Source organism: Lepisosteus oculatus, chromosome 12 (assembly GCF_040954835.1).
Source record: "Lepisosteus oculatus isolate fLepOcu1 chromosome 12, fLepOcu1.hap2, whole genome shotgun sequence".
Taxonomy (NCBI): Eukaryota; Metazoa; Chordata; class Actinopteri; order Semionotiformes; family Lepisosteidae; genus Lepisosteus; species Lepisosteus oculatus.
Genome location: NC_090707.1, coordinates 3597695 through 3620549, shown reverse-complemented (window position 1 = coordinate 3620549; position 22855 = coordinate 3597695). Strand labels below are relative to the sequence as shown.

General features: G+C 42.3%; 1 protein-coding gene across 2 annotated transcripts in view; it reads left to right on the top strand.

The window, feature by feature from the left end:
* Positions 1–1927: 1927 nt before the first annotated feature.
* Positions 1928–22855, top strand: part of mgat5 (alpha-1,6-mannosylglycoprotein 6-beta-N-acetylglucosaminyltransferase) — a 102856-nt gene continuing 81928 nt past the window's right edge. Inside the window, exon 1 of one of the 2 annotated variants that reach the window (XM_069196825.1) lies at positions 1928–2403. The gene's annotated coding sequence lies outside the window, so the exon portion shown is untranslated. The other variant, XM_069196824.1, reaches the window with a different exon arrangement.

Here is a 22855-nt window from a genome sequence, read left to right as displayed (position 1 = left end):
CGGGTACTCCCGAGATGTCACGTACAACGGCAGGTCTGTTTAAAATTCACTCAGACCCGGTCAAGGATAACGACCCCAGGCCAGAGTCAGATTTCTACACAGGGTAACTGACTCCTGGGAAACCTGGCCCGGGAGTGAGTGTGTGCTTGTGCCCGTGTGTGCCGCGCGACGGACTGGCATCCTGGTGCTGCTGGGCAGGACAGGCTCAGGCCCCTCCGAATTGGATAAAGTGGTTTAGCAATGGCTGGATAGATCTTAATCCTTACATATGCTTTTGTCTGCAGAACGACACTCTGTAGTTTCCGCAGTAGATTTGTCTTTGGTTGCTTTTAATTGTAAAAACAAACGTGTCCCCGGTGTCTTGCAGTGACCTGTTTCCCTCACTTAGAAGGGCAGCACCCGGCTCTGACTGTGAGCCGCTTCAGGACTCCCTCCAGCTCCTGGTCCCACTTCAAAGGGCCCGCTGACGCTTACAGGACTGCAGTGCCTTGTACAAGAAATACGATTCTTGCACAGTTTTCACATTTTGCGGCTTTGAACCTTGCAGTCATTACAATTTCAAGCAGCAAGTCATATTTGTTGAGCAGTATATACAATTTAATAATAATAATAATAATAATAATTAATAATTGCTTACACTTATATAGCGCTTTTCTGGACACTCCACTCAAAGCGCTTTACAGGTAATGGGGATCCCCTCCACCACCACCATTGTGCAGCCCCACCTGGATGATGCGACGGCAGCCATAGTGCGCCAGAACGCTCACTACACATCAGGAGAGCAGAGTAATATAGCCAATTCATATTTACCATCCGCATTCAAGCCAGACGTGTTCAGAAAAAGAAGTAAACAGATAATTAATATAACAGAAAAGGTCATGACTGGATAGATATCCACAAATTTTGCTGTAGCAAGCCCTAGCCTAGAATTTAGATGTACAAAACTACCTTGGCAAGCCCAAACGTTTAGTTGATTATTGGACATTGTGCAATCTCCAAGCTACCTGAGAGAGTTTGAGCAAAAATGCTAAGAACAGACAAAGATAACCAAATTAGTGGAGACCTAGCCAGTAAATAATTGTAATTCCTTCCAATGGAGCTTACTACCGAATATTGAAGTAAGGAGTCTGGATGCTTATGCAATCAAGGTATTTCAGTTTTGTTCTTTTTTTTTAACTTTTACTGTAACTCACTCTTTGAAATCTTCAAACTCGTTTGAGCATTCAGGTTTTGAGTCATGTTTAGGAAATGGGTATGCATACTTCTGAATTTCAGACAAGGAGACCCTAGGAAGGGCTTGATTTTTTTTTTTTTTTGGTAAGACACAGTAGAACTGCCTTGAAACCTTTTACTCCGAAGCGGACCATAGGACTATCAGTTCTAGTCCAGTCCCTTCACAGCTGTGCTGATCAGACAGAATGACATACAGAACCTTCCAGAGGTCTCACGGTGCCACACCGTTTTAAACAACAGTTTCAATTTATGTTTCACATATTAATGTGGAAGACGAACTTCTGCTCCGATGGCGAGCGGTTCACGCCATCTGCAAGGAAACCTCTCCGACACACTTCTTCGGATGCGGGTGAGAAACACGGCGTTTTCCTCCACGGGCTGTCGGGTTTGTAGCGCACGAAAAAGGTGCAGCCCTGAAAGCCACTCATCAGTGACCTTTGCAGAACGATCGCAAGGGCTTCCTTCATGGTCAGAGGTGGTAACGTTTGCGCCATTGAATACAGAAGGAAATTAATATTTTACATGAAGGGTTAGAAAATAAACACGAGAACACAGCCAAAGTAAAGGAAATACTAATGCAATGTATTTAATACTAATATATCAGTATTACTAATACTAATGCAATAATACTAGCTAAAACTGTGAATAAATTACAATATTAAAATGCTCGGCAGAGGGCAATACACAACCGCGTCCGGTGTCACAGTAGATGTACAACAGGGGAGGTGGCGTGAAAGAGAAGAACACTATTATCGTCAGGTTTTTTTTTGTCTAAAAAAAAAAACAATTCTGTAATTTGTTGTTGTTGTTTTTTTTTGTCCTCCGGAGACAATGACTTCACCCGTGTTTTGGATCGGAAGTTTGCATGAGGGTCCTCGGTGATGAAAAGCGCTTCGACAAACAGAACCGACGATTTTTCTCCCCTCTGAAGTTGCGGACCAACCGTGACGGGGACGACCGTGACTAGCCACCTAACCCTCCCACGGCTGCCCCGTGTGGATACCAACAACAGCGACGACCGCGGCGTTTCCGTCACTTTCCTTTTCGGGTTTTTTTTTTTCAAGTGACGCAAAACGCTAACGAAAAGAAAAAAAACCAACCACCGCGACCGGACGATTAAACCATCAGCTATTCCGGTGCGTTTATTTAACGCGCATCATTCCCACACAGGTACTGCCGTTGTCTGTTTCTGTGGCCAAAAAAAAAGCGTGAAGATTTAGCAGCAGCAGCAGCGGATGGTCTCCAGCGGGGGAGCCCCCCGCTGTCGTTTCGTTTTTGTGCGCGAGTGGCACCACCGCGACGGTCCCTAGCCGGTTTCCGTGTGTCACCGCGGCTGCTGCGGAGAGGGCGGCCGCTCGGACTGGCGGAGCAGGAGCCTCTTAACTTCCTTCGGCGTGTTTTTGTTTTGTGTGGAGGAGGGGGGCCCCTCCGGGCTCCGGGATCCGGACGAGCGTGGGGTTTCAGGACTGAACCGGCTTGCCGGACAGGTAGGTCCCGGTTGTCGGACGGCTGTCCTTTCCTCTCTCCCCCCACCACCACCACCACCTCTCCCTGCCCCGGCTCCATGAATAGGAGAGACGCAGTGTGTGCGCCCACCCCGTTCATACAGCCCCGTCGGTGCGCTGCGGGGCTCCCAATTGAAGGCAGGGAATTCACTACGACGAGATCCAAGCCGAATTATTATTATTTTTTAACTATTATTTGTTTTTGTTTTATTAACGTGAACAGGAGGGCGGTCTGGTTGGGATTGAGCGGTCTGGGATCTCCTTGGCTGTCTAACTGCTGGCTCTGCTAATCCCTGAGCGCTCGTTTCACCTCAGCCGCGATGTTGCCATTGAAGTGACTGGGGGTGTGTGTGTGTGTGATACAGTGTGTCGCACCGGCCGACTGAAGGTCGGTGTTACTTAATAACATCTCGGCCATCGTTTCACCCCGGTCCGAAGGGACGGTCTGCGCCTTGTGCGCGATGCGTGCTGCACCTGTGCTCACGTCACCCTGCCCCCCAAAAAAAATCCGTGAGTGTGAAAATAAAGTGATATACGGTTCGTTGTTTTTTTTTTTAATTTTACCGACCGACAGCCGTCGTGTACCACGCAGCGAGAGCAACCTCTCCCCGTCTTTACTTTGTGTAGCGAACCCGTCCTCTGCTGAACGTTGGTCTCCCCCTTCCTCGTCGGTAACTTCAAAACTTTTCACGCCGAAAGACGAGCTTTTCGGTATTGCCTTTCCGCCCTGCCCGCGGGACATGTCCACGGTGCATCCAGTGTCCGGGGTGAGCAGAGGCCTCGGTAACCGGGGTTGCTGAGTTTATTCCAGTCGTTGTTCAGGTTTTTATGGAGAATCGTTATTTATAAATACGGGGATAATAGAAAAATACATTATGTCAAATAATTCAGAAGACACGTGTTGTCAGATTTGGTGATCAATGACGTGCGTTTTGGGTGCTTTGTGGATGTAGTGCACGAAGGCTAATTAATAGTGTCTGAGATGTATAGGTAGATTTATGTGTGAATAGTTATACATGTGTGGGTGTGTACTGTATGTACTGTAGAGTGTCTATGTACTGACCTGTAAGTAGTAAGACTTTACCTTCGTGTTCTGAATCCAGCGAGTTTTATTTTATTTTTTTTTCTGGCCTTGCTTGCCGGGGTGGGATCTGCCTTACAGATCTTTCTCGGGTTGTAGCTTCGCTTGTTGAGTAATTCCGCTCTGGAAAGCGGAATATGGGAAGAGTTTACCAGACCCCTGAATGAGCTCTCGCCCTCCAGCTCCCCAGCACGAGGCCCTGCTACATCGCTCTGTCGCTTAACACTGTGTGGGATAAGAAGACAGCAGTTGTCTTCAAAGGGAGACCAAACCTGTATCATGTGCTGAATTCCTTTGCAGGTTTCTGGGTGCTGGAATGCAGACTTTCGAGGTACAGATGTAGAATGTAGCCATGTCAAAAATTAAGCAGTATCGCTGTAAGAGGCGGCAAGCCACAGCACTTAAAAAACACTTAAAACACTTTTAAAAATGATAAAATATCGATTTTGCTTTATTTATTAGGGCATCCTTCTGCTTATTTGCAAATGACAGGAACCGTTCCCTCAGCTCTGAATTGCACTGTGGGTGGGGGAAAAACAAGCATTTGCCACTTTAAAACTTGAGTCGGTCAAATGTCATTGAAAAGGTTTCCTGTTAGATGTCAAAGCGTGATCGTGCTAAAGGCGTTTGAACCGACGAAGGCCGTTAGACCAGCAGGATAAGAAAGTTTTGTAAGGGTTGTAATACTTTCCTAATTTGCTTTGTTTGACGGCGACACGTCAATATCGTGGCAGTAAATAAGTGCTTGTGTTTTAAAATATTTTTGCTATAACTTCTTCACACACATTTGCTGTTGAACTAGATTAAATGAGTTTATTCCATCCATCCTTTTTGCCAGACTGCTTCTTCCATTTCGGAGTCACAGGTGACTGGTTTAACAAAGTGAAAGGTACAGCACTTTTAAACAGGATCCTAAACTCTGATTGTGAAGGCTGTTGCTGTTATAGGACCTTTCTGCTTGGTAGTGGTTACTGTGGAGGTAAGTTCCAATTTCATGACAGAACTCTGTTCCAGTGATCCTGATTCACTGTATGATCATGACCTTTTACTATATATCACTTGGCTTAAGGCTGACATCCAGACATTTTTATAAGGAGGCCTACATTCGCCTCATAGTTTATCAGTTTGTTTGATTTGTTTGAGGCATAGTTGTATCGTTAGAAATTATTCGCTTCATTTATAGTATGTTCTGTATACTATATTTGGGCAGCATGGTGGCACACTGATAAGCATTGCTTCCTTGCAGTGCTGGGGTCCTGCGTTCAGCCCAGGCCCTGGAGTGCTGTCGGCGTGGAGTTTCGGTCCTCCTCCTATGCTCACGTGGGTTTGCTCCCACTGTCCTGAGACGTAGTGGCACTGTAGGTCAGTTCGTTTCTGTAAAAACTGGCCCGGGTGGGAGCGTGCTTGTGTCTTCTCTGTGATGGACTGGCATCCCATCACGGGTGTATCCTGTCCTGCTTGATGGGATAGGTTCCGGCTCGCCCACAACGCTGTGTGATTAAAGAGGTTGGAATATGGCTGGCTGGATGGATAATATTATTTTATCAGTTTAGTTTCCATAAAGATCTCAATTTATTTCCAGTTTTATTATTGCGGTAGATAACTGCTGAATAGTGAAAATATAAGACATGAATGTATTTTACTGTTTCTGATTTGTTTAAAATTAGGGTGTGCTTTATGAGTCAGACATAAGTACAGTAGACATGCTTTGTTTTATTAAGATAGAAACAGTTGGTCTTATCAGGGAGGTGACTAGGCCTGCCTGAGTTCAGAAATTGAATTATCGTAATGATTATTGCTCTTTTGTGCTTTGTGCTGATGAGTGACTGCCGGAGAGTTTATATTTAAAACATGCATCTCTTCCTCTTCTAGATGTAAAGGTGGGGGAAAAAAAGAATTTGTTTTTATATAAAAAAGCCGGGCTGAGCTGAAATTAGTTGCATTGAAACACAAGTAGTCTGCAAGTGATGTGGAAACTCAAAGTGGCCGATGCATCATGTGTTACTGGTTTTGTTGTTTCACTCTCAGCTGTGCCTCTGCTTTCAAGGAAGTTCACATTGCTTTTTCTCTAAAATGTTTTTTTTTACTTTTGTGAAGAACTGATAATAGCAGAATTGTACATTGCCATTTTCATGGCCGTTAGACACTTGCACAGTACAGAAGTGCATGTTTTTATGTAGAAAAATGTCCCTTCGTTTTTAAGTGAAAGAAGATTTTTTTGTCTTCACTCGTTGGATTTTGTACTCCCTCTCCCTTTAACAGGAAACTGTTGTGCTCGTTTCGTAAGAGGAATTTGTTCACAATAAATAGGTGCCCAGTACTGCAGGAGCAGACATGATGCTTTTATTTGCGGAAGGGTGTTAACATTACAGCAGTTTTTTTTATGAATTCATATTTGTCAGCTTTATTTAGAATTTTTTTCAGTGTTATTAGTCACTTTCATTAAATTGTCACTTTCCTGAAATGTGCTGAGCAGTTAACCTTCAGATAATCTTCAGCTAGACCCTCTGGGCTGATAATGTAGTGTGTTTTATGACATTTTAAAACAATGTTAGGTGATTTATTGACCAGTTAAAATGGTGACTTTCTCCTGGTAGTCACCCTCTTAATCAGGGCTTTTTGACTCTGTGCAATGGAAAGGGAAAGGCATACAGTTCCTTAATGCCTGAATTGTGTACCAGCACTGTTTGCAGTGAATTAATTTTGTGCCAAACAGATGTCAAATGCTGTAAGAGAGGAGTGACAGTATGATTAAATCTGTAGCAGTATAAGACATAAGAGGCCATTGGGAATGTTGTTGGAGTACCTGGAAATGTGCTGCATTTTTGTGAATGGTCAAAGTCACCTAAGAAATAGAAATAAACCTGCACAAGACATGCCTTTACATGCTTGTTTTCTAAAGTGGTCTTAAAGAGGAATGGACAATTTAAATACTCCATCTGATAGATGTAGCAACAGTACATAGAGGAACAATTTGGGAGAGAAATCCGAAAGGAATGTATTGTGCCTTTAGGAATCTTCTAGAAAGGGTATCGGATGTAAAAGAAACTTGGGAAAGTATGACGTACTCTACACCTTAGGGGTATAGACTCAGACTTTTCTTTTTAAGTGCAGTAAAGAAAATTGAGTAATCCCCCTTCCATTATTCTGCTAGCTTTACTGAATGGTATCATTATGGTAGCAAAATGTTGTGAAAAGGATGTTAACATTTTTACTAAATTCCAGGATTCAAAACATATTACAGGCTTTGTTGTGAAATAAACCACAGATACTTGTCTCATTGTGTATTGTGTGTGCCCTGTGATTTAACAACAAAACAGAAATATTTTGACACATCTCTCTTTGTTCTGAAAGTACACACACACTGTACATGGCACAGTGGTATAAACAAAAACAAACCTGTGTCTGTTAAAAGAGAGGCTAAGTTTGATTATTGTTTTCCAAAATGTCCTGTTTTGAGGGATCAGGTTTATTCTCGCGTCCGAGTGCATTGTAGCTGCGAGTCTCCAACTCGCACTGACACTTCTTGACTTCTCATCGTACAGTAGCTGTTGTCTGCTGTGAGGCCTCAAGGAGTAAATTTTTGCTTTGAAAGCATCGACAGCGATGGCTTAACTCATAATGTGGCAGTGTAATTACACTTTGGGGGTGCAGCTTTGATCCACTTTTTATTTCATAAAGAAGTCTTTCAAGTTCTTGATCTACAGCATCAAGGGGATTATAAATCTGCTTGAGAGGAGTTTTACTCCAGTGGCACGTTCATCTGGCAAGAAATCGTTTGGCTGCATCGCTAGGCACGGAGAAAGATGATGGAGGGAATGGCGCAGTGAGGTTGATGGATGCTCTCCAAGGCAGCAGAACACTAAGTCATTCAGTGATTAAAAGAGTCGAAGCATTTCTGTCTAGTTGACACGGCTGTGTTAAATAGTGCTTGCAGCTCTAAAAAGGAGTAAAAACGCGGTGCCTTCTGGTCCCTTTGGTTACCTTTCAATGTTTCTCTGACTGTGCTCAGCAATGGAACAGAACTCTGGCGGATGCTCCGCTCACCGCGCTGCAGCGAGAGAGAGACTCTGTTTAGAAAAACGGTAGCGAAGCATGTGTGATTTGTGGTTCTGATTAAATTTGGAGAGACGAGACCTACTGTACTGTGCCGGTCGATCGATCTGCTTGGCGGCCAACACTCATGTGCGTGAAATATGGACACCAGCACAAGGAGGGCCTGGTTTTCACTTCCCAGCCTTCTACCTAAAAAGGATTTCAGTTTTGCTGTGCCATTCGCTTAGGGCAGAAGAGATTCGGGGCTGCGCTGTGGTTTAGTCTGGCGAGTGATTGAATCAGTAACCCACTCACAATCCTCCTAAAATTACAGGTGTTTCTGGTTCAGAGCAGCTTCCAGAATGGGTTGTCCCAGATTAGTAATACATGCTGATTCGAAAAGGAAGGGAAATAATTATGGGTTATTTATTGCCTACAATCCACTGAGTAAATAATGATTACAGTAGTTATAAAATGAGTCAGTATTCTTTTATGCAAAGGGCATGTTTAATTTTGAGTAACTGTTCCTAATGTGGAATTAAAATGCTCAGTTCCCACCTGAAAGCGTATTCACTAGTATTAGCATTACTGCAGTATATACTGTACATATCAGTCAGTACCTGTCTTGTTAATGAATTACTTAACTTTAGGATCAAGATGCTAATACACCAGTGACATTTCTGAATTGCTTCAAGAGGTCAAGTGGTGAGGCTGGCTCTCTTCGATTGTTGATAAAGGACATGATCACATAACACCTTGCCTGGGGTTGAGTCTGGGGGGGAAAAGTCCATCTTGTGCTTCAAGGTTTCATGCCTCCACAGTGTCCCAGCCTGTGTCCTGTGCGTGTCAGGGTGTGCTGTGTGAAGGCTCATTAGGACAGCCCAGGGATTAGGAGGTTAATTGTAATGGGCAGGTGGATGTCTGTTGTAACTTGAACCATCACCCCTGTATCTACATAGAAGCACAGGTACTGAACACAGGGGGAAAAGCAGTAAATCTGTACAAAGTGGAGGAAAATTAACCGAAACTGTCAGACGTACTAGAATAAACAAGTGTTTTGGGCAAGTGTGTGATCTGACACATTCCAAGTATTCAGTGTGCTTGAAAAGGATTTTAGTTCAGTTTATATTCAGTTTCATTACACAAAAGGATGTGGTTTATTTTGTTAAGAATGTAGTTGCAATGACAGTACAGTATATTCATTTTTGAAAGATATGAGGGTTTGCGTTCTTAGGCATTTAGTTGTTGTTATTTTTTATACTCCAAGTCTTCTTAAGCCATCTAATAGAGTAGTGTTTATGAAGCTTTGGGCTGCTGGCTTTTGAAAATGGCAGTATTGGTATCAGCCTGGAGAGATCGATGTTGTTCGACCTCTGGCGAGTACTTTGTTACTGTAGATCGCAGGGCCGTTAGGTTGTAAAGTCTTAGATCAACAATGTGCAGTCTTATGTAGCCACTGTCGCTAGACCACAGGGTTGCTGTTGAAATTCACATGGAAATTAGAACAACCAAAATAACCTCTGCTTTCTTTTCCAAACCTCAGAACCGATCTAAACAATACTTACACAATCAATGCATCAAAAACGGGTTAATTACACAGACAAAGCAATGAGGGAAAATTACCGCCATTCTGCAACTGGTGGGTTTAAAGTAAAGGCTTTACGTCCACTGTACAATACTTCAGCGTGTCCAATCATGTAATTAAAATAGTTTAATCTAGAACAAAAGGACAGTGAAAAATGCTGATGGAGAGTCAGAGACTTCGGTCCCTGATAGTAATGCACAGGAGACAAAGCCACATGGATCTCTCCGAAGGCGAACTCGGAGCATGTGGCAGTGCTGGGGAAGGGCGGCTGGTGTTCCTGACTCCCACCGGGAAGGGCAGCCCCTGGGTGAGGCTGCTGCAGTGGTGTCCGTGGGGACTTCGCTCGAATCAGCCCTCCTGATTAAATGAGTCTCCAGGTCATCATTGTCAATGGTAGATTCTCAGCCTATTTACCTGGTCAAATCCTATAGCTATATCTATATCTGCATTGTGAGGTTCCGGGTTTGAAGCCAGGTTAGTCAGGCTCTCCTGAGTCAGTAGAGTATGTCTTTGGTGGTCAGTTATGCATGTCCCACGTTACTGGAACTCTGTCCTGTTTTTTTTTTTTTTTTTGCTGTTGCTTGGATAATGCTGTGTTTTTAGTAGCTTTTCTTCTCAATTCATCTAATTAAACAATTTGAATGAGTTATAGTCATTGCAATTAATATAAGAAGCTATTAATCACTCTCACTTGGTGATTGTTTTAACTCATGTTTATCAATGGTACAATGGGTTTTTCTCTTCACATCGCAATCTTACAGGTCTTAAACAAATTTGTTATAGTTTGTTGTAAATGGTTTAAATGTCACATGGATTTCTATACTTCGCAACCGTTCTTTACTTTGGAATTAATTAAAAGGGTACTGCACGTCGCTCAGCATACCATGAATGGTTTCTTGAAATGAAAGCTTTTTCTTGGCTTTGAAGAACCAGACACATCTCCTTTCTGTGCTTATAATAACACGCACGTTTAAATTGTGTGTTCCTCAAAATTAAAGGCATCATTTAAAAGTACACTTAAACACATTTCAGCATGCGCTCATCATAAAGAACACACAACACAACCGGCCCTGTAATCTTGGAGGCAGAGATTTGCCTGTAAAACATTTGCAGTGAAACAGATAAACCATCAGCTGTTATTTTTCTGCTGTTCTTCAAACCAGGGAGACTGCAAACAAGCCCTGCAGCATGGCGTTTCTCCGGATTACTAAATACGCCTGTAAAGTTAATGAATATGAAGTGTGTCGTGTTTTTAGATAAGCTGACAATCGGTGCAGTAAATAAGTTGGTTTGTTTTGCATGTGCCTTACCTCTAGGATTACATTTTTTCTGCCCATATTAAATAATAAAGCTACTTTTACTGGATCTGGGGGTTTCAAGCAGAAGGCTTCTCCCCCTACAGTAGGGATAACTGGCCTGTTGTGGCAGCCAAGTGTTCATAGAGACATCGCTTTTCTGATACCTTGATGTGCCTCTCGGAGTGAAGGAATATTCACCAGGCACTGGATCGTTCCCACTAATAGGGAACGTGAGCTGGGTCTAGACTGCTGTGAGACAGGTTAGTTTTCCCTGCAGCTGATGTGTCATGTCAGTGGTCGTCCTGCTGCGTGCGAGAGGACCCGCAGGGTCAGACACTGGGTGCCTGCGCTCAGCTGAGGAGCCAGGGGTGTGAGGCTGCAGTCTGTGGGATTATGGCTCCAGGTCAGGAGTACCTGCAGCCCTCATCGCTGGCGACAGGCGCTTCTGATCTTGGGTTTGTGCAATAAAGTGATCACCAGGAGCACTGCAGCGAACTCTTTCTGCTCCGCTGAATGCCGAAGCAGATCGCCACAACTGTCCTGCTCTGCCTTGTCCGTTCTGAGAAAATGAAGAGCTGACCTCACACTGAGATCAATGATTTATTTACATTGTGTAACAAACGTCTGTGTAAATGTATCCCAGTATCAGGGCTCTTCATTATGTGGTCAAAGCAGCCAGAGGCTGCATAACGTCTGATCTACAGTCTATTTTGAATTTACAGCCTGGTCAGAAGGATATATACTGTGCATCATGGCCTGACGGTGGGTGTTATACTGTAGGTAGCCATTATAACAGTCAGTTCTACAGTCCTGGTATAATTTAACTATGATGGGTCAAACAGATGCTGGGTTATATAAGGCAGCTTAAAGATCATTTGGTTTTTAAAATTACTTGCTTATTTGATAAGCAAATACTTGAAAAGTGATCCTAATCTTTAAAAAAAGCCATTTAGAGTAGATGTCTCCCCAGACTGGACACCTGGGCTTGTCAGGTATGTTTGTATACTGTACAGTATATTGCTCTTGTATAGTGGATTTGTCCAGGCTGATTGTCCTCTTTCAGAGTACCAACAGCACTTCGTTTGCAGGGGGGAATGGAACTGGCCTTTTCTTTACAGGTGTGTACTCCTGTTTCTGTCTGTGAGCAGGATCTGCAAGAACAGTTCAGCTGCCATTAGAGCTACTTACAGTGAATAACCGTCAGGACTGTGGATTAAAGAGCCACTGTAAAAATATGTATAAATCCTGTAACTGAAATATTCAAAGCAGTAATATCACAGAGATACAGTATTCATTGCATTTTTGTTTGCAAGCTGCTCACATGTAGCTGTGGTTCAGACAATTCAGGTGCTCTTCTCCTGCTTCTTGCTTCGGTGTGCGCAGCGCAGTAGTCGATGGGCCATGCTGATGGTGCGTTGCATTGTGTAGCACAAGCTCTTCCCCTCGAGGAAATCCGCATGTGGGGTTAATAGGGTTCACACGGAGCCTGTGACAGATTAATAGCTAAATTCCCAGGGCTCGGTTTACTGGGCACAAGCCCTACAGGGAAACTGTTTCACAATGGCAAACGTCATAAAAGCTGAGAAAAGTCAGTGTGATGTGAAATAATAGTCCCCTTTGGAAAAGAGAAGGAGAAGAAATAACAGTACCTCTTAGACAGTATTAGGGGTTGTAAGTAATTGAGAACCTAATATTTAAACTGAACAAAAGCACCTAAAATGCAGGATTAGATTAGTTTGTAAATTCTGAAAGGGAAAAATGTTTTCCCAGTGATGTAGTTTCAGATGAAGTCAATTGAAGGCAATGATGGCATTCTTAGAGGGGAAAAGAGGCAGGGGGATTTCAGATTCCTTCCTAATGGGCGTTAATGTTGTGCTTTTCCTGTTAGTGCTGCTGATCTCCAGTAAATGGGGGCTGTGTGGTGTGCGTGGTAGACGGGCAGGCGTGACCGTCACGTGTCTGAAGCGCGCCCACAGATATCAGAGCTTGGTGCAGTGCGCAGCAGTCTCAGACCTCTGTGGGCTTCCCCTCGGCACATACCCAGCCCTGTACGCGAGGAGAGAGCAGGTCTGTTGGACAGGGCTGAAAGTTGTGTACAGGTTTTAAAAACATACCGTGCAAAGCACAGTAAATTGAACATAGACTCCACAAAGAACTGTATGGTTCAGAGAGTGACTTTTGGAAAAAAGATTTCTCCAGCAGATTTCTCAGCCAGCTCTTTAAAGGTCAGTGCCTACTTTAGCGTCCCTCTCACTCACTGATGAGTCGGGTGATCAGCTGTGCAAGTAGGTACAGGGTAAATTGACTCAATAAGTCCCTCTATGATTAAAACTAACCAGAAACTATTTTACCAAACTAAACGTGTTACTGAAATGAAAAATGATTGGACTTTAAGCAGCTTCTGCTTTGATCTTGCACAATATGGGAGGGAGCTGCCTTTAGAGTGATATCACTTTAGACATTTTTACTGCTTTCATTGAGGAGTGAACAAAACCCCAAAATACATCAATGGTGTTACTCTGCTTAAACAATGGGGCCAGTGTTAGCCTATCCTTTCTGTTGCTTGAAAACAAAAACAAGCTTCTGTGCTGGTTACCTGAAATAGAAGTATACCAGGAACCTTTCACATTTATGATTTTCTGCATGAATGTCTTAAGAATGTGTTTCCTCAGACTGGTGTGAAAACATTTCGTGTTTCTTGGCAACTTTGCTGATAAAGGATGTTTAAGGAAAACTGCACTGGAGTGCAAACTGGATTGTGTGTACATAGCATGACTGTGCTAACTAGCCAGTGCCCCCAGGGGACGCCTCTTGTTGCCAGGTCATCCTGTCGTCATCCTTTCTGTGTGTTTGTGAGACAGTGATGATGGCACAGCAAGCTGCTCGCCACCATCTTGGCCTTCTTGTTGGGCTCAGGCCAACATCCAAAAGAGAGGAAATTTGTCATTGGTATCACCATAGAAAACGCCCCAAAATGAACACAACAGGAAATAAATCCACATTAAAAACAAACAATAGACCTAGACATGCAAAGTTGAGGAGTTTTCATGTTGTCAATTAAATATTTAAGTACTGATAGCTGTACTATAACACAATGAAATGGATCTGGCAGCCCTTATAAAACCAACGTTCAAACTTTGTTTACTTTCATCTCAAATCCCATGATATTACGGGTGTTTTGTTGCGTGAAGCTTCATGATATCGTTCCAACGATCAGTGGAATATAAAACAATAACAAGAAAAGCGTAGGCCGTTTTTCCCCTGGAATTTTCTTGTAATATGTCACAATGAAATATTGCACCACTAGAAAGCCCATGTTTATAGAACAGTTGGTTTCTTTAAATTGAGTGCGAGTAAAAAACAAATGTGCAAGGCATCCTGTACACTGTTGCCTCACTGATTTTCCTATTTTCACTGCACTGGGTGCAGGGTGGATGTTGAGCTTTAGAAACTATGTTGCAACAGTACGTACCTGATGGACTACAAGTCTGCGAAGAAGAGATTAAAGCAGAGTGTAAGTGGGTAAGCAATTAAAAAAAGATAAAGTGTAGAATTTAAATCAAGCGATGCTATGTTGAAATTCTGTAACACAGTGGTGAGGCCTTATTTACATTATTGTGTACAATTGTGGTAATTGTGTTATAGAAAGAATATTGCTCCTGTGGTACCAGTCCAGAGAAGAGCGTGTGATAGCCCTTGCCCAGGTTTTGTCAAACCCCTGAGGCAGTGTCAGTACAAGGCAAAGAATCTGATCGTGGAAAGTTTTTTGCTTTTCTTCCAAAATGGAAGAAAGTAAATGTAAACCTTAGGGGATCAATGAGTTTTTCGGAGGATAAGAAAAATGACTGTGAGATTGTTAAAACTGTTTGAGGGGCCCTTTGAATGTCAGCTGTGGGCATAGCAGAACATATCTGTTAACTAAATCAAATGTGGTTTAACAGTTGTGCGTATATCTCAAACTCAAAATGCAAGTCTTCTTGAACTCTAGCTGGTAGAAACGGTTCTGAAGTTTTTCCAGTAGAAATGCTCTGGAAAAAGATGCTTTTGAATGTGTTAGTGTTCGATATAACCTGTAGTGAAGGGGGCTTTATGGTTTTTATAACTCTTTTCAGAGCAGTTAAGAAATTCAGTTCAAATTCGAAAGTGATTCTAAAAGGCGGTTGTTGTTAAACATCTCAGTTTTTGGAATCTTTAATTCTGTAAGTACAGTATAGGTGCACATGACAAAATTATGTCAATATGATGCAAATGGATGCAAATACAGAGACCTTGAAGATATCTTGCTGTCTGCTGTGTGCTTTACTTGTTTTTGCAATGATGTCAGATGGATGTCTTTGATTACCTCAGGAGAGATCTGCAGTTTCAGTCTAATTTTAGTAAATACAAAGGGCACACAGCACAAAAAAGGGCAGGTTTGTTAAGGCTCACAGATTGGTCATTAAGCTGACCCTTCGTTTTGGTTGTGTATTTCTCTCACATCTTTCAGTAGATTGACATTGCTCATTTTTTGTCTGCATTAAACCTGAAATGCTAAGGAAAATATAATCAGAAGCTCCATCTTAAATATCTTATACCCCTGAGAACTTCATTGCCATTACTTTATATAATATTCTATATCCTAGAGAAGCTTAATGAAAGCTTTGTTTTCCAAGCAGTTTACCTACTTACAAGGTTTGTTTATCTGTCTTTCCTGATCATCAGACAAATACAGCAGCGTTTGTATTTGTCACAGACACAATAATTGCCTTTCCCTGAACTAACAGAATAAATAAACGCCCATGTACTGACTGGATGTCCTCTTGTTGTGTTGTGTTTGTGCACCCTTTTAATTTTTCCATGAATAAATTATTTGCATCTATTGTTTTTTTCCTGCAGTTGTTCTTAAAAAAAGACGTATTCACTGTGGTCTGTTTAATTGGTGTTGTAAAGAAAATATCTTAGTCCATATTTGTGCCAAATCTGCAATGTGATGTTGAATGAATAATATTTTATGTTCCATGGTTTGGAGTTGTGTTGTAAGAAGCTGTGTACATCTTAAGCTCTGTAGCTGGGAAAACCTTAGGGGTCTGGTGATTTGGCGATCATGTATTTATAACATATTACATATTTAATAATCTCCCATCTTCATGAGTTGATTACTTATGAGCAGTGTTATAAGTGAAATGACAGTGATAGAAAGTTAGGTAGAAATAGGGAGGAGGCAGTTCAGCATTGTCTTTAAATCTAGTTACTGCTTTTCATCTGTACTCTTTTTTGTAATTACTTCTCTTGACAAAAAGTGCTTTTTTCTCCTGCAAATTGCAAAATTGCAGTAATTTAGTTTGACATAAAATCTTGATCAGCAATGTTAAGAGTGTCAAAACCACTACGATTATGCCTGATTTTTGCTTGAAGAAAAACAGATTCTATAAAAAGAAACATGACCCATTTATGTAGGAGTGCAAGTGAAGATCAGCCTTTTCTACAGATCCTGATTCTCTTTACACATGGAGGCACGTGTTCGCAAGAATTTATGTAACAGCAGGCCAGAGCTTTATTCTGTGCATTTGCCCTTTTTTTTCATATGATGTCCCTAAACAATTTCTCAGAATGCTGCAGGTTTAGATAGCTTTTTTTCACATTAATAGTGATATTACGATGTCACTCTTCTGAATACCACATTATGGGTATCTGCAAGATTTGTTCAGTAGATATATCATTGATATATCCTAGTTTCTTTAGGTTTTTGACCACTCTAAAATATTGGTGTTCATATTTGTTGAATTCCTCATTGCTAGGGCCCTTTTGTCAGGAAGTGAATACTGCAGAATGTACTTTGAAATACATTAATTACTCATACAGTTGGCAGGTACGCAGCCTTTTCTGTTTTCAACTGTTTTTCTGTTTTCAACTATAAAGTTGATTATCAATCAGATGTCTTTGCCCCTGCATTACAAAAACATGCAAAGCTTGTCAAGATTAATACTGTTTCATAATTGAGGAGAGACTTAGGTTCAAGTGCATTTAATTTAATATAGAATGAGCAGTGTACTTCCTTTTTGCCCATATTATTTTTAGGAAAATTCTAAAATATACATGCCTGTGATAGTGAGTGATCTTCATGAACTAATATTACTAATATACAATGGATTTTTTTAAAAGATAAGCCACTCCCCTTAGCAGTAGAGTGGAGAACTGGAAGCAGTCTGGGTCTTCAGTCCATGTCTTTAAGTCTCTTTAAAAATGCTATTTGAATTGTTCACCTTGTTGGCATGTATAGAAGAGTAAATCTGGCCAAGGTTTCTGAAGTGTTTGACCAATGATGTGCTCAGAGGGAGGCTGCCTTTCTTAATGGCAGTAACGCAGACTTGGACCAATTGAGTTCATGCCCTGATAAAAAATCATTAACAATAGTTAGCAGCTCTGGCAAGGTTGAGAGGCACGATCTACATATAACAGTATACATTTGCATGGAGCAATATGCAGAGTTGAGAATTATTAACTGCAAAAGGAGCAGAAGTAGTGGATTGATAACTGTCAGAGCTACAGAGCCATTGGTGAAGAGTCAGTGCATAAAATGATCTTATTGATGAAACCTAATCTCAGGCATGTAGAACTCAGACCTGACTCGAGCCAGTCAAATGCCCTCTCCACAACTGATGAAAGAATGGCACACAGGGACACTGTAGTCAGGTATTCCTATAGCAGAGTACTGAGGTGACCCATTCCAAAACTAGAATATGGGGACTGACCTTTGCTAGTAGACCCTCGTCTTGCATCCCCACCCTTTGTCGAACCCCTTGACAATGCCACCCCTTACATTCATCAAAATACTCCCTGATAGATTAGCCCTTTGGGTCTGGCCGGCTCCTCTGTCCGCCTGTAGAACAGGGGCTCTTTCCCTCCTGGGCACCCTTTCAGTGTCAGAGCTGAGCCCATGCTGCAAAGGTTTCATCCTGATCGCTCCTCTGCCTTGGTGACTCCCTGCACCCTGTGCACCGAAGCTTTTACCGTTTAGCTGTGCATGTTCAGGCTGTCGTTTTGTGCTCATTGCTCGCCCAGGAGACCGTCCGGATTCGATACGAGCTGGCGACTAGCTGCCATCTGGCCATTCAGCTGCTCTGCCCTTGCCCCGGGCGCGGAGCTCACTGCTGTCCCCTCCGCTCGGGGAAGCTGCCCCTGCTGCTCTGTAGGCTGCTGCCTCCAGTTCTGGGCTTTCTTCTTGCTTTGGAGAGGAAATGGCGAGCGGGTCCAGTTTCCTTCCCTCCGCTGCCATCCCCAGAGGCCGCAGAAACAAACAAACAAGCCCACCAAGACAAGAGGACGCAGGGTGCAAGAGCAATGTGAAAGGTTTGCGTCAGGAGCGTGGGCGTCAGTTTGCCACAGCGGAAGCTTGTCACGTGGTCTCCCTGGGTGGACATCTTGACACATCCAGTCCAGGGAGATGGAAGAGCACTGGTGACCACAGGAGGGTGACTTGAGGATTCAGGACAGGCTTGTGGTGTAGAACTGAAGTTCAGAATGAAGTGTGTTGAGCTGTGAGCAAACTAACTCTTCTAACAGTTCATCCACCAAACCCATTTTCCTGGAAGGCTAAAGGAGGATAAATTGATTTCGGACACTTTCAGAGTTGTGTTGTTGTACGCTCTCCCGGTAGGTATACTGTCTAGGCTGAGGTAAGCTGCAGTAAGTGTTGTTTTGTCACCGCGGTGAAAATGCTGCTGCAGTGTTTTGCCGTGGTGCTGGTAATCAAGGAGGTGTTTTCAGAAGCGGTGTTGCCTGTGATCTGCCGAAGGTGAAGGATCGGCTCTTGTCTCCATTCCTGTCAAAACAACAGAACAACAGTCTCTCGAGACATGAAGTGGAATTCATTAGCAGTGCTAGTGTCTTTGGATTTGCTTCTGCCTTTCATACTTTACATGTTCCCTTTAGGTTTGCTTGCTGGTTGGGGTTGGTTAATTTTCAGATTTTGAGACCATGTACATGGTTTCACTGTTTTTCTCTGAGCACTTAATCTTTGCCAGCCAGACCATTTTTAGTCATGTTGTATAATTCTTTTACTTTTACATCTCACCTCCAGCTGTATTTTATTATAGAATTACATATTCACTGAATGAACTTGCACCTTTCCAGAGTGAAGAAATGTTTTTTTATTTTGTTTCACTCCAGAAGTCTCACGAAGAGCGGGCAGTTTGAAAGATGGGATAGGTGACGTTAGACCTGGAAGACCATAATAATCTCATAGATACAATACAAAAGTTCTATCCCACTGTTTAAATTGAACGTGGTTTGGATGTTTATTCTTGATTTTTGTCTACGCAGTGCACGTTCTTTGCCTTGTATCTCAGACATGACCGTACTGCAGAACTTTCCCAGGCCGCTGAAGTCAATGTCACTGGTTTTATATAATCAGCCATGTCATTTTCCTGAAGGCTTGAATTGCACTCTGCAGCTTCCTCCTGTTCCTGGGTTTGTTGTAGGTGCTTTCCTGGCCTGTTCTTTCTGTTTGTTCGTTCTAATTATTGGATTAGAAAGCTGATAAAAGAGAGCAGAAGAAAATGCAGTGTCTCAGATGAATTATTCTCTTTGTGTCTGTACTTCAGCTCATGAGAATAGACACTGAAATGATAGGGAGTGTAATGGTTTCAGACTACATCTGAAAAGGGGTAAGTGCTTCAGTTACAGACTCAAGCTGTACCGTAGCAACTTGCTCTGAGCTCTTGGTTATGAAGAGAAAGATTTTGATGATTTAGGTTTATGTTTCCTGAGACTCTTCTGGTAATGAACTTTGTTGCTTCCTTCCCCTCAGGGAAGGATAAAAAAAATACTAAAATTAATTCCAGAGGCTTTTGTACTCTTTGTACGATGCACAATACTAGTTTAGCTCGGAGGATGAAGTTCCTTTAGTGTGTGATAATTACAGCTGATCAGGAGTGTCTCTGGTTTAAGTCTGTTGCATCCTGCTCCTGTGTGGCATTGGACAGTCATGTGCTGTGCACAAAATTAAACATTAATGCATTAATTCACAAACATTTTTTGTGTGTGGTGGGGTGTAAGGTTGTTTAGAGGTATTAAATGAAGAGGCTTTTAAATTATTCAGATCTGCAAATGTTGTTCAGCACCTAGGTGTGAAGATCCCGGAGGTCTGGTTGCAGTAAAGCATTATAGGGAGATGTAAGGGAAATGCCAAGTTGTGAACAGCTATGATAAGTTAAGACATTTAGGCTAATTCTTTTAAAAACAGCCATGTTACAGGCAACAGCAAAACAAACGTGATCTTGTTATGTTCTTTGGAAATTGTCAGGGAAGTCAGACAAAACAATTTGATACAGTATTATTATCCTGTTTTTTTTTTTGCTTTATACATTTGATAGAGCTATCATGCCACTTAGTCTACTTTTTGTGCAGTCTTTAAATGCTAGAAGTAAAAAAAAACATGCCAGTGTTTGTGATGTAGGTGGTATAGCACTGCGGCTTGACAATATATATGTAATTACCTCCCATATCTATATCATATAAAACATGATCTCTGTCTCTTGTTGACTTTAAGTCAAGGCGGTGTATAACACTGTAGTCCAGTTATGGAAATCCAAAGCACCAGTGATATGAGAACATTTATACGGCACTTTTCATCCCATATCAGACTACTTTACCCATTCAGTAGGAAGGGACCTATTTTACTCACCTCTGTAGTGCCCCCACATGGGTGATTGGTGTCAAATTGTATGCACCAGCAGCCTCACTGTACAGCAGATCAGCTGGAACAGTGAGAAATTGCTTCAGAAAGTAGAACAAAGAACCCAAGTCTTGAGGGATTAGTCATTGTCCTGGAGAAAGGGATGACCTGATGGCTGGAGTCTCACTGTTGCAGGATAAGATGTCATCTTGACATCGTGACAGCGGGTTGGATTGGCTACAATCGCTGTCTTGGCAGCAGAAGGGAGCCAGGTGAAGCCTCTCAAAAAAGATCAATTAATTGCTGAGACGATTTGTTCCAAAAGGTTTAACCAATGGTCTCAAAGTCTTTCAAGCTGAAGGATTGTGCTGTATAAACAGGCTTTTTTCTCAATTAAAAATATGTGAAAGGAAGAAAGCTTGCCTCTCTCTCCACTGAATGCATAAAGGAGAGACTGGTGCTGCATGAGAAAGGGTTTTGCAGAAATGAATTAGTCTTAGTTGGTTTCAGGGTTGACCCCAGAAACATGAATACAGGGTACATATTTTAGTGGCTAAAGAACTATTAACATAAGTTAACAAATGCAGACAGTATTCCTTCAGAGTTATAAATTAATCAATAGTTCTTGGCTCAACTCCCAAGCTCTTTTGGGTAACCTCAAGGATGAGACTGGCAGCAGTCACAGTAGGACTGGTGTCCAGGAGCATTAGTAACTGATTTGGCACACAAGACAGGTAGTTACCCTGTGAACAAAAGCTGAAGAAAGATGTTGAAAAAGCAAGCCACAAGCATGCCCCAGTTCTTTAGACTCCTTACACCAGAGCCAGAGAGTGTGTGCTCTGCAGTCGGCACAGTCTAATCAAGGGCAATGTTAATTGTGAAGGCCAGATATTCCCAATTTCCTTATGAATGCTAAACAATCTTTTTTTTCCCTTGGAAATTCCTGGTTTGTTTGGCAATTTGTGGGTTTGCCATCATTCGGACTGAGACATTTCCTCCAGGAGTGAAGTGCAGGAGTTTCGCTCTCTGGGTGATGGTTTCGGGGTGGAGGCTGGGAGGGCGCCCAGTTAACTGTTTGAAACAGGAGAACAGTTGGCGTTGGCTTGTCGGCACTTCTCAGGAAATTAGAGAAACCGCTACGTGGGCGTGACTGAGAGTTCTCAAGTGTTATTTCTTAATCTGACTTAGCTGGATAAGCACAATGAATAGAATTCTACACAGCTCTTCCCCCGATGTTGTGTGTTTGGTTCAGTTAGCTACAAATGGCAAATTGTTTTCACCAGATTAACAATACTGGACTTTTCTTTTGCCCCGTTTCATAGGTTGGGCCAAGAATTCTATGAAAGCAAATTATTTTTAAAGTGAAGAGAATTATTTTTCAAATTTAATTAATTCTACAACCCTGGGGCATGATTCCATTTCAGTAGCCATCTTTTTCATTTTTGCTTTTGCTGTTGTCGCTCTTTATTTCTCTCCTGAGCTTCACCACAGATCACAGGTGAACAGATACGTGCAATACCTGTCCCTCGGGAAACAGAGGTGCAGCCACTCTTGCTGTAGAACATGTTACGGTTTTGGATAAAATAAGCTTTTATATGTTTTTATCTTGCAATCCTGCCTATCTGTTGTTTACCGTCTTAATTTAGGTTAGAACTCTCTTGCTCATAAAGGGAAAAGTCCAGTCCTCACATTTCCCTGCTTCTGCTTGGCGATAAGGTGAAAGGTATTTCCTGCTTTTGTGCTGAACAAAAGCAGATCGTAGTGCTGTAGCTCCCCAGCGATGTGATACTGCTGTCTGCAGGATATTCAGATCGCATCATTTGCTTTGGGATAGGAACATTAAGATGCGATTATTTTCTCAGAAATGGGGACAGAAAACCAGGTTCTTGGGCAGGACGGTATCATCACATGGTGCAGCACGTGTCAGCTGCTGATTGTGACGATCTACACAGACATTCTCCGTGCATGCGGGCCACATGTCAGATTCGCCATTCCGAGGAAACAATAGTATTTCATGTTTTCTGTGTACACACTTACAATTCCCAGCTAACCATAAGCAGTCCTGCTCCTCAGCTTTCCATCTCTGCTCCAGTGTTTTCAGTTTTAAGAAACCACTGAAGGAAATAACTTTCATGACTTAGAATAATATCTCTTTTGCTAGGTTTTGCCAGATGGAGCCTTTCTAAATGTTGGCCTGTTAGTGCTCTCCCTTGAGTTCAGCAACATTTTACTTTTTACTTTTCCTTTCTAAATGGTGGACAGTTCTTAACAGGCTGTTTTTTTTTGTTTAAAATAGCTTCCAGGGCTCCAACAGCACTGTAGATAATTCTGTGGAGAAAGCATGCCTGAGCAGGTGGGAGTCTGGCAAGGATTTTAAAAGAAAGGCCCAGATTTGCAGAGCAGAAAGGGGGAACTAGGAATGCCATAGTTTCTTCCTGATAAACGTATTAGCCACAGCATTTC